The sequence below is a fragment of the Alligator sinensis genome, unplaced genomic scaffold, assembly GCF_000455745.1.
Source record: "Alligator sinensis unplaced genomic scaffold, ASM45574v1 scaffold784_1, whole genome shotgun sequence".
In the NCBI taxonomy this organism is placed as follows: domain Eukaryota; kingdom Metazoa; phylum Chordata; order Crocodylia; family Alligatoridae; genus Alligator; species Alligator sinensis.
In genome coordinates this window covers 1,408,414-1,419,732 of record NW_005842318.1, presented here as the reverse complement: position 1 = coordinate 1,419,732, position 11,319 = coordinate 1,408,414, and positions in this window count along the sequence as shown.

Here is an 11,319-nt window from a genome sequence, read left to right as displayed (position 1 = left end):
CCACCCAAGTCGTGGCAGGCGGGACGAGGGGGGAGGGGCTACAGGACGAAGGGTGGTACCAGACGTGAGGCCCACCGACGTCACAGTGACTTTAAGCAAAACAATGTTAAGTGAATCCAATTACATCACAGTCATTGCCTACTAGCATGTAGTGGCCAAACAATGTTATAACCGAACATTGCATGACATTAAACAAGTATGTTCTCTAATAGTGATGTAATAACAAATCAGTGATGTAATAACGAACAATGTTAACCGGGACAACTTTAAGTGAGGAGTACCTGTACTTTTTTACTGTATATAGTTTGTTATAAAACTCCTGTAGATGAAGTGTTGTTTGCATACAACAGGTCTCATCTAGATACTACAGACTGTATGCAGAAGCTTACCTTGAGCCCAGTGGTGACATGTAGGAGGTGCACAGGGGTGCACCTGCACCCCCTTAGAGTGCTGGTGCACCCCTGACAGGCTGCACTCCCTGCTTAGACAATGGGCAGGGTGGGCAGGTGGGAGCACTGATGCCCGCCCCCTGTGTGCACTGACCAGGGAGTGGGGGCGCCATGGCCACTTCTGAAAGCATTGGACCTCTCCCCCGGTCAGTGCGATCGGCCACAGGGAGACCCCCCCCCCCCCCCCCCCCGGTTGTTGACTGGTCGCTCGGGTCACCAGTTGCGTATGCCTGAGCCTGATCAACTGCTACTAGAAACACAAGCCTACACTGCTCAGCCAAGAGTTACTGCAATTGTGTGAGGGTTAACATGGGATTCCATCATTTCTGCTTGCTGGGGACAAAGAGAAGTAGCAACCCTCTTGGAAGCCATTAGAGCACAGTGTCTGCATTAATCTCCCCTGCTTGTATTGCAACAAAGAAAAATCAGTTTATCCACAAATGATATGGATCCCATATCATCGGGTGCATGGGTGGGGGGAGGAAGTGCATGTGAGTAAATATGGTGCTATTACTGGTAATATCAGCCCCATGCATTCAAAAATCATGAGTCTGGACCCTGAAATATCATGACTGCTTTTAAAATCAGAAGATTAAAATTAAATAAATACATGTTGAGCTCTCTGTTTGCCTTCTGATTTCTGAGCTTTCAAGTTACATTCAAGTAACTTTTTCAACATTTTTCTCTATAGTTCCAAAAGTGGAAACAAGGGAAGGGGAGGAATTTGGTTGAGGGGAGGTTGGTTTGTTATTCTGTTTTCATAGAAGCAGAAGTCCTTGTGGTTATTTATTTCCAAGTCACTCTTGGACTTTTAATAATGAAACATCAAGGGAAAACTGCACATTGTAGTTTAATTCTGATAACCATCCTAATGTTTGGTTGCTTATCTTCTGTGGTCTGCAAAAGAAGACAGGAAACATTGTCTTCACAATCCCACCTATCCTCCCATTCTGTGTAAACTCTAGTGGTGTTGGTATCTATGCTGTGTTCTAAACATATTGAAATGCAAAGTCTAAATATAAGACTCAGGGCATAATTTTTAGACTTCAGCCTGTTATTTGGCAAAGTGTAAGCTTTCAGATTTTTTTGCTGCTATAATTCAGTATAGTTGTCCCTAGATAAGCTCTTGCTATAAGAGCTGGTCCAGTCTTTTAGCCTTTCATCCCATGAGTACTCCAAACAGAATTATTTACATGGGAGTAGTAGGTCCATTAGTATTAGTGTCAGCATATAAGAATAATATATCTCTAAAGCTGCTTCCAATTGCCCTGTTATAGAAAGGGACAATAGATTAAATCATTCATTGTAGCCTATTTTTTCCCTTTCTGTTGAGAGCACCATCACTTTACAGAAGGGAAATAAAACTTGTGGCTCAGAATATCATCTCTATTCTCTGCATCCAAATCCTGTGTGACTTTGACCAGATCTATTAACTCTGAGCCTTAGTTGCTCTGCTATAAAACAGGAAGTTTCTCCTCCCTTTTTCCAATCTTTTTTCAGTCCTATCTATTCAGATTATAAATCCTTCACACTAGTTATTGTTTCTTAGCATATCTGCATGGAATTTAGGTACAGAAACAAAAACAATAGGTAATATTAGAAAAATAATGCAGAAAGGCAAAGCATGGGATTTTGCCACTTTTACCAGAGAGCCTCATACAATTGCCCCTAACATGTAAATTGTCTTATAACTAATAATCAATTTCATTTTCCATAAATGAAATACAGAATTGGCCCTTACTGGCTGTGAGGCCAGTCAAAGTTTCCCACAATTTAGCTGGTAATTCCCACATAAAAACCCCATAGAGCAAGAAATCAATCCACCTGCAATGATAAAGGACCTTAGTTACAACGCCTAAACATAAAGAACAAGCATTGTATGCAGCAGTTTGATCTCTTGGTCAACCCTTCTGTTCCCATATATAGAGATGCATGTGTGTGTATGTGTACTTAGATAAAACAACTACTGCTAGTTAAGAGCTCTGACATGTTTTTATAGAACTCCAAATTCTGAGACCACTCACTGGGAAGTGAGGGATTTGCAGAGGGAGATAGTGAGACCAATAATAGAGTGCAAATGTATCAGTTTGCCTTTCAAGTCTTAAATATGACAAACAATCTTCTCGAAAAGGAAGAGCCTTGGAATAGAATTAACTCAGCAGGCTTGCTGTTACTAAATGTCAGGCAAATACAGAAATATTTTAAAGCATCTTGATGCACAGAATAAAACATTTTCTAATCTTAAGGCATTTAAAAAAGTAAGACAGAAGCTTTGCTACTGTTTAGAAACAGTTTCCCAAACAATGTTGTAGATGGTTTAGTGTGAGCATCAGTGATAGAAAAACACGTGTCATGATAATAATCCCCCATGTGGCTTCTCTTGCACCTTGTTACATACTGCTAAAAAAAAAAAAAAAAAGCATAAATCAAAGCAAACTGTAGCTACTATAAGAATCTTGCTGCTTACCAAGAAGGCCCCCATTACCAACATCACTTTGCATTTTACTGTCACACCGGTTCTTTCTTTTCCATTTTCTCCTTTAGATCTTTTGTATTTCCCCTGTCTATTAGCTTCATCAAAGCTGTCTAATACACACGTATACTCAGGGCCTCATGGCTAGTAAGGCAGGCTTCTGAGGATGCATTTTCAAGATTTGTTTTTGCCTGCCAACATTTTGATGCTGACACTGATGAGGCTTTGTGGATAGGAAAATGGGAAAAGCAGAACGTCTGAGGTCAAATTGCCCCCTTGTGGCAGCTGATATTGCTAATGCTCTTTCAATCTCTGCTGTGCACTGGAAGTGATAAATTTAACTCATTACTAACTCTGTGGACCCATTTGCAGCAGGTGAAGCTTGTGGAGGCATATGTGAGAGTGGCAAAAATGTAAATGAACAGTTTGTGCTTACAATGGAACACGTCATTTTATCTGGAAACTGTCTCCCCAGAAGGAGGTATCATGTATTTTGTCGCTTCTGTCAGCAAATGTTGCTAGCTATAGGCATAGATTCCCTATCTCCTCTTCTCTCTCAATAGCTATATGCAAAAATTCATGGCTTGAAGAATGCTGCTTTGCTTTAATCCAGCATAGCAGCCAGCTAAAAATATACATATATTTTGCATAAATGAGTAGATCAATACAATGTTAATATGATTTTAAAGAACTTGCTTTGTAGCTGAGGTTCATCTATCTTACTTTCAGACTCTTTATCTTATTTGGAAAAGTGGCATAGGGCTTGTAATGCTGGGACAGATCCTTACCTACAACAAATCAGCACAGCTCCAGTGGACTATACTGGTTTTTCAGCAGTTAAAGAAAACTGGCATTTTGAGCCATTAGAATATGAAGTATAGTGCAAACTGGCTTCACTTTCTGTAGCCTCACAGTGCATTGTGGGATCAGAATGACAATAGAGAGAAAAATGAAATAAGAAGGGGAAATCCTAGGTCAACCAAGTAAAAGAAAAAAAAACCCTTGACTTGCGGAGTCAGGATTTCACCGTAACAATTTTTCTCCTTTAAATAATCACAAAATACTCAGTCCCCATTTCTGGCTATTTACACCTCCTTCCTAATAAACACAATACCTCAGTATACATGCATTAATCATTCTGCTTAACTCATCAAAAATAATAAAGAGACATTAATTCTTTGGCATGAGAAATTTTACTCAGGGCAGGTACAGACATTACACTTTTTTCCAGTATAAGTGATCCAAACCTGGCCTATAGCCATAACAAAACAAAAGATTGGCACACAAAACTAGTCTATACCCATAACAGAAGTGCAGCACACATGGATTTTAAAATGGTGGAACCTGGTCTAAGATTTGCCAGTGCAACTTAGAGCGTTATTAAATTTCATTGTTTACTCCTGCAATTGTCATTCACCTTTCCAGACACAAATAATAAAATCTGTATCTCTGAGGTCAAATATATACTTTACATCTTGGAAAATAACAAAGGAACAACAAATATAGACTCTCTGTGAGAGAGGGAGAACATGGCAACTTGCTCTGTCGTGTTCTCTCTTTCGAATGGCTACTCAAAATGGCAGTTGTAGCAATCTGCTGGCACTGGCAAGGCAGTACACAGGTTGCTAGAGGGAAGAATTTGGAAGAAGGAGAAGGAAGTCAATCTATGAGCACGTGGTGAGAGTACTAGGAGTAGTTGCATCATCCTAATAAACATTTTTCGTAATAAAGAGCAGATCACTTTTAAAAATATGGAGTGCTCGCACATTATTACCCAGCATGCAATATATTGAAAAGCAATTGTCTACGAAGGAATAATCAGTAATGGGGGAAAAATCTGCATTTAACGGTACACTACAAAGAAAATGAAATAGAAAAAAGTAAGTGCCAATGAGACTAGAATTGCAAATCTTGTTGGTGCAATTTTAGTTTGTTTCAACATTATCATGCACACATGGAGCCCATAGTGAAACAACTGCAAACTAAGGTATAGCAGTGAATATACCATTCAGGCAAAATTATTGGACCTAAAAAACAGAAATGGAAATTACCGTTTTAAAATATATTAAAAAATAACTCTAGATAACTGTAGTAAATAAAGGTTTTCATACTTATAGAATTAATAAACATATTCTAATAACCTGTTTCAAGCTAAGTATCACTTTACCTTTAAAAAGCCCCACTGTAATCAACAATTCCATGAAATTACAATGTAGGCAGCCTGACAGAGCCATGTGGAGAGACCTGCTTCATAGATACCCACATATCATAGGTGTATCACACCTACAGAGATGACTTCTGTGACTGGACAAACACACAGGAGTAAAGGAACCACACGTTGTCACATTCCCCAATTTTCAGGGCAATTCAAAATTGTACATAGGAGCTTCTGTGATCTGAAAAGATGGTCTGATGGAAGATATAGTAGGATAACCTGAACACATCCTATAGCCATCTTTGTGCATCAGTGCTCTAAGTCCTCTTTTCTGGGGAAGTGAATATCACACAACACTTAGCCATAAATGCCTTCTGTATTAAAAACAGTCTCCTATGTGAACTGGACTCTGTGAACAACTGCTGCTATGCCCATCTAATTTTTCGTATCATCTTATTAAATACTATGTGAGTACATGATATAATTTAGAAGAGCTGTCATTCTCATATGGCTGACATCTCTAGAGAACTTAATATTTGTTCTGGGGATCAACAGGCCCTAAAACTGAAATTAAAGATATCTTTTTCATCTAAAAAATCCCTTTTAAGCTTCATTGACTTAGTGCCCAATACATACTTTGGGGCTTAAAGCAGAAACAGGGGGTGGAGCTACAGAATCTGACCAGAGAAAAACTCAGTTATTGGAGGTTTTTATCCTATTTTATCCTACTTGCAATAAATCATCATTTCAGACAGTGTTTTTAATTAAAGTGTACTTTCCTGAATATCCATTTACTGACTCTAGTGCATCCTAAAACTAATACATATCTCACAGGGTCTATTAATTAATATATTTTTATTTAAGGAGATAGATTTAAAACCAATTTAATATATTTTAAGACTCACATATACAAGACAATAGTATATATTGTTATACAGACAACATAAGTACTCATTATAAGGAATTCCCTATAAAATAATAATAGGATAATTATTATACTACATTCCATGATCAGTTGTACCATCAGAACAGAAGTAATAAAACTCAGTGGGCACATCTACATGAGACACTTACTGCACATTAGTCTATAATTGTGCAGTAGTGTGTCACAGCAAAAACTGTGCCAAGAGACTACTGCCCAGTGTTATGAGCCTAATATGCAGTACGTGTCACTGAAAACCATGCACCAGCCCTACTATGCAGTAACTCTAGTTACTGTGTATTCAGGTACTATTCCATTAAGGAAGTACTAAGCTAAATGTACAGTATCTAAGGCACATTAGTGAACATGTAGATGTGCCTAGTGTAATACAAACTGTCAGCACAAAGGGGAGTAAGTTGTATGATTGATCCATATGGGTATCAGAAGCTGCATCAGATAGATAAGCAATGGTATAGAAATAGCAAGATATTGTCCATTTGATCCTGTTTCATACTTTTAAGTATATAACCCCAGGGAATGACATGTTGAGCATCTATATTTTGAACCCTGAATCCTTTGAAAGTCTCCTGATCCCTTCTTAAACAAGTAGCAAATTAAAAAAAAAAAGTTTTGTTCCATTTCTCCAAAGGCAGGAGATTCTGAAGAAGTGTAGGTCATAGCCATGTTGGTCTAAGGACATAGATAAGGTTCTTTGGGTAAATTCAATATCTTTTATTAGACCAACTCAAATAGTTGAGAAAATTTTACTTTGCAAGCTTTCAGGTACAGGTACCCTTCATCAGGGTGAGGAAACATCTGCAGTTGGTCTGTTCTCTTCATGGATAGAACAGTAAAGCAGCCAGAGGCCAGTACATATGCAAGAAAGCCAGTCAGTGAAAATGTAAGGTGAAATAGTCAATGGGTGAGAGACAGGTGGAGATGGGGGTTGGGGAAGGAGGATGAATGTATAGGTAGTCAGTGAGTGAGAGGAGGGGAAGGAGGGAAGGAGAAGGGAAATGAATATAGCTGGTATAAAGTAGAGAGGTTACCTGGGGAGTCAGGTGTCAGGCAGGTTATAATGTTTCATAAATCCAGTGTCTATATTTAGTCCATGATTTTTTGTATCTAGCAGATTGATGAAGTGAAGTTCCTAGGCTCATCTGTGAAAGGTGTTTTGTAAATTCCATTTCAGGATTAGAACTGAGAGATTGGAGAGAATCTGGTTTTCTTGTGAGAAATGTGCCCCCACAGGTAATTGGGTATTCTTGTCTTTGATAGATTTTCGATGTGTGTTCATTTTGGTACACAGTTGTTATTTGGTTTCTTCTACATATTTTCCATCAGGGCATTTGGTGCGTTAGATGAGATGCATTACATTTCTGGAGGTGCTGCTGTAAGATCCAGGAATATTGATGGTTCTGTTGCAGGGTTCAATAATTGTGCAGGTGGTGGAGATATGTTGGCAGGTTTTACATTTTATGTCCTGGCATGGTCTGGATCCATTCGGTGTGTTTCAGGCCATAAAAAGTTTGCTTCTGGTGATGAAGTTGGCAAGGCTCAGTGCTTGTTTAAAGGCTAAGACGGGTGGTTCTGGGAAGATCTCTTTAAGAATTGAGTCTTCTTCTAGCATGGGTTGCAATTGTTTGATGATTTTCCTTTTAGGTTCCAGTGAGGGGTGATATGTCACAACTAGTGGTGTGCAATTCATGGGAGTTTTCCTTCTGTACTGTAGCAATTCTTCATATGGTATCCAGGTGGCTCTTTCAAAAGTGTAGTCTCTCTCTCTGGAGGAGTGTCCTTGTTGAGTGAATGCCTTTTGAGATTTGTGAGGTGACGATCACAGGTGTTCTCCTCAGTGTAAATTTGGTAGTATTAGTGGGCTTGGCTATATATTACAGCTTTTTTGGTGCACTTAGGGTGATTTACATTTTCACTGACTGGCTTTCTTGCAAATTTACTGGCCTTTGTCTATTTTACTATTCCATCCAGGAAGAGCACAGACCAACTACAGATGCTTCCTCAGCCTGACAAAGGGTATCTGCACCTGAAAGCTTGCAAATATTTTTTTTTCCAACTATTTGAGTTGGTCTAATAAAAGATATCAGATTTACCCAAAGAACCTTATCTGCTGTAGATTCTGAAGAGAATTCAAAGTGTGGGACTACTTTGCTTATTTGGTCAAAAATCAGTATATACTGCACTTGACTTTATGAGATCTTAAATTGAATGGTTTAAAAGAAAATCCCAGAAGATTTTTAAAAGCAAATGGAAATTTATGTTTCAAAAGGTACCCAATAATTTGCTACTAGGAATCAAGTCTAGATAAATGTTTCTGGGATGGTGTGTTGCCCAGACTTATGCACATGTGAAATCTGCGTTTATACCATGACCAACTTTTAATGACATGAAAAATATCAGGGGAGAAACTGTTGTGGTTGTTATGTTTTTCAGTTACACCAGTGAGTTCACTGGTGAGGATGAGGGCCTTTTTGGACTATGTACTGTATAAACACTTGGTGTTAAACCACTTAGAGAAATAGTAAGGTAAACAGACTGAAAAATAAAGGGCTCCAAGAAGGCTGGCAGTTCTGAAAGGACATAGTATTGGAGGCTCAACAAGAAGCTACTTCAACATGGTGGAAAGATAAGAACCATTAGAGACTGGTGTGGCTGCACTAACAAGTTCTTAGATACTGAAAATCAAAAGAGAGAAACACAGTCTATGGAAAATAGGATGAATCACTAAGGAAGTGTATAAAAAAATAACAAGAAGTTGCAGGGTCAAAATTAGGGAAGGACAGGCAAATAAATGAGATACAACTGGTGAGGAAAGGGATTCTATAAATATGTCAGATAGAAAAGGCAAACCAAGGACACTGCTGGTCTACTGCTCAATAGTGAGAGTAAGCTACTGATGGAAAATGCAAAGAAGGCCAAGGGGCTCAATGACAACTTTGTCTCAGTCTTCATAACAAGAATAAACTGGGACCAAACAAAATTAATATAGACAGAGAAGGAGAAGGGCTGCTGATCACAATAAATAAAAAGTGTGTCAGAGAGCTTTTGACAAATGTAAATGAATTTAACTTGGCAGAGCCTGATAAAATTAATCTCAGGGTGCTAAAGAAGCTGTCTGAAGAAATCTCAGGGCCACTGGCAACAATATTTGTGAGGCCCCAGAAGACTGAAGGAGGCTAACATAGTACCCTCTTTAAAATAAGTAGGAAGGAGGACCTGAGGAATTATAGACCTGTCAGTCTGACTTCAATACCTGGGAGGTAACTAGAGCAAATTAAAAAGCAGTCAGTTTGTAAAAATTTCTAAAAAGGTGTGGTGTTCACTAATAACCAACATTGATTTGCTAAAAACAAATCATGCCAAACAAACTTGACTTCCTTCTTTGACAGGATAACTGGTTCAGAAAATTAAGAGAATGCAGTTGACATACAGTACTTGGATTTTGGGGAGGCTTTTGATATAGTCCTACATGGCATTCTTATAAATAAACTGGAGATATGTAGGCCAAACAGAATTACTGTTAGGTGACTATATAATTGACTAAACCTCAAACAAAGAGTAACTGTAAGTGGATCAATGTCAGAATGGCAGGAGTTTGCAAATGGGGCTTCACAGGGGCCTCTTCTAGTTCTGGTGTTCTTCAACATTTTTTTTAATAGTTTGGGGATAGGAAGAGAAAGCTTCCAGATGAAGTCTGCATATAACACAAAGCTGAGATGGACTGTAAATGCTTTGTTAGGGTAGGATTAGAACTCAAAGGGATCTTGATGGATTTGGGCAACAGAGTAAATTCAACAAAGACAAATGTAAGGTGCTATGCCTAGGGAAGAAAAGCCAAATGCACAGGTACAAACTGGCAGATAAATGTCTACGCCAGCGTTCCTAAACCCATGAGTCACAAGAATATATCAAAGGGTCACAAACAATCATAAAAAAACATGGAAAATCATGGATATTCTCCTTTAAAGGAGAAAATCATGGGAAACCACAGGTTTCCCCTTGCAGAGTTCTAGCCTGCAAGAGAATGCATGGGAATGGGGGGAACAGGAAGAGGGCAATCAGGCAGGGGGCACCACATGCACGTGTACACACACACATACACGTGACAGCCAGGGAGTATGGACAGCAAGTTCTGCAGGGGGAAGCACAGATGACACATCAGGAAGACATGTGGGGCATGTGATCCCCCAGATCTGTGTGCCCACAGTGGGCACAGGGCTGCAGCCTGGCTGGACCCACATGGGCAGGAGCTGTCTCTGTAGCCCAGCAAGCAGAACCTGGCACAGGAATGTAGAGTGGGGCGGTGAGACTCATTGTTGCCACCACTGCCATCAGGACCCTTATACTAGATGCACTTCCAGCAGTGTGAGCAGTAACAGATGGAGGGTGGGGAAGGCCACTGCCCTCATCTCCTCCTCACGGCAGCTGCTCCCCTCAGGCTGCAGCTCTAGCCTGCAGGCAAGGTGTAGTGGTGGGCAGCACAAGCAGCCTGAGAGAAGTGGCAGCGGTGGTGGCAAGGTAAAGCCACCGCTCAGCGCACGAGCATCTGGTGGCAAGAGGAAGTGAGGGAAGTGCAGCCCCCCTGTCCATTACTCCTCATGCTGCTGGTGGTGTGGCTGGTATGGGTATCCTGGTGGCAGTGGCAGCAATGAATCTCACCATCCCGCTCTGCCCTCACGTGCCAGGTCCCATCTGCTGGGCCGCAGAAGCAGCTCCTGCCCATGCCAGTCCAGCCAGACTGCAGTCCTGTGCCCTCCCTGTGTGCACAAATCTGGGGGGGGTTCCCTCCATTCCCCCCCAAACACACATCCCCCGTGCCCCACATACTGGGGGAGCTGAGGGCTGGGGGCAGTAGGTTCAGAGTGAGGGACACCAACAGAGATGGGGGGTCAGGGGACTGTGCATTGGGAGTGAGGGCCACTGGCAGGGCCAGGGGTCTGCGAATCAGGAATGAGGGGCACCAGCCAGGACTAAGGGGCTACAGGTCAGGAATCAGGGGCACCAGCAATTTACAATGTGCAATGTGCAAATTGCTCACTGATGAATGTCACTTGGGAGTAATGGAGGGCCATGTGTTGATATTGCTGTTAATGTTTTCCTGATGATGTTGATTTCTGTCTTTAAAATTAAGACTGTTAGTGTTAACCTGCTTTATCTAAAACTTCCTCTTGTGCGTGGATGACCTCTACCTGACTCAAGAAGTCTATGGGCCAATGAGAGGCAAAGCGCTGCTCGACCTGGTACTGGCTACTGGGGATGACCTAGTCAGCGACCTAGTGATCGATGGGAAGCTGGGTGACAG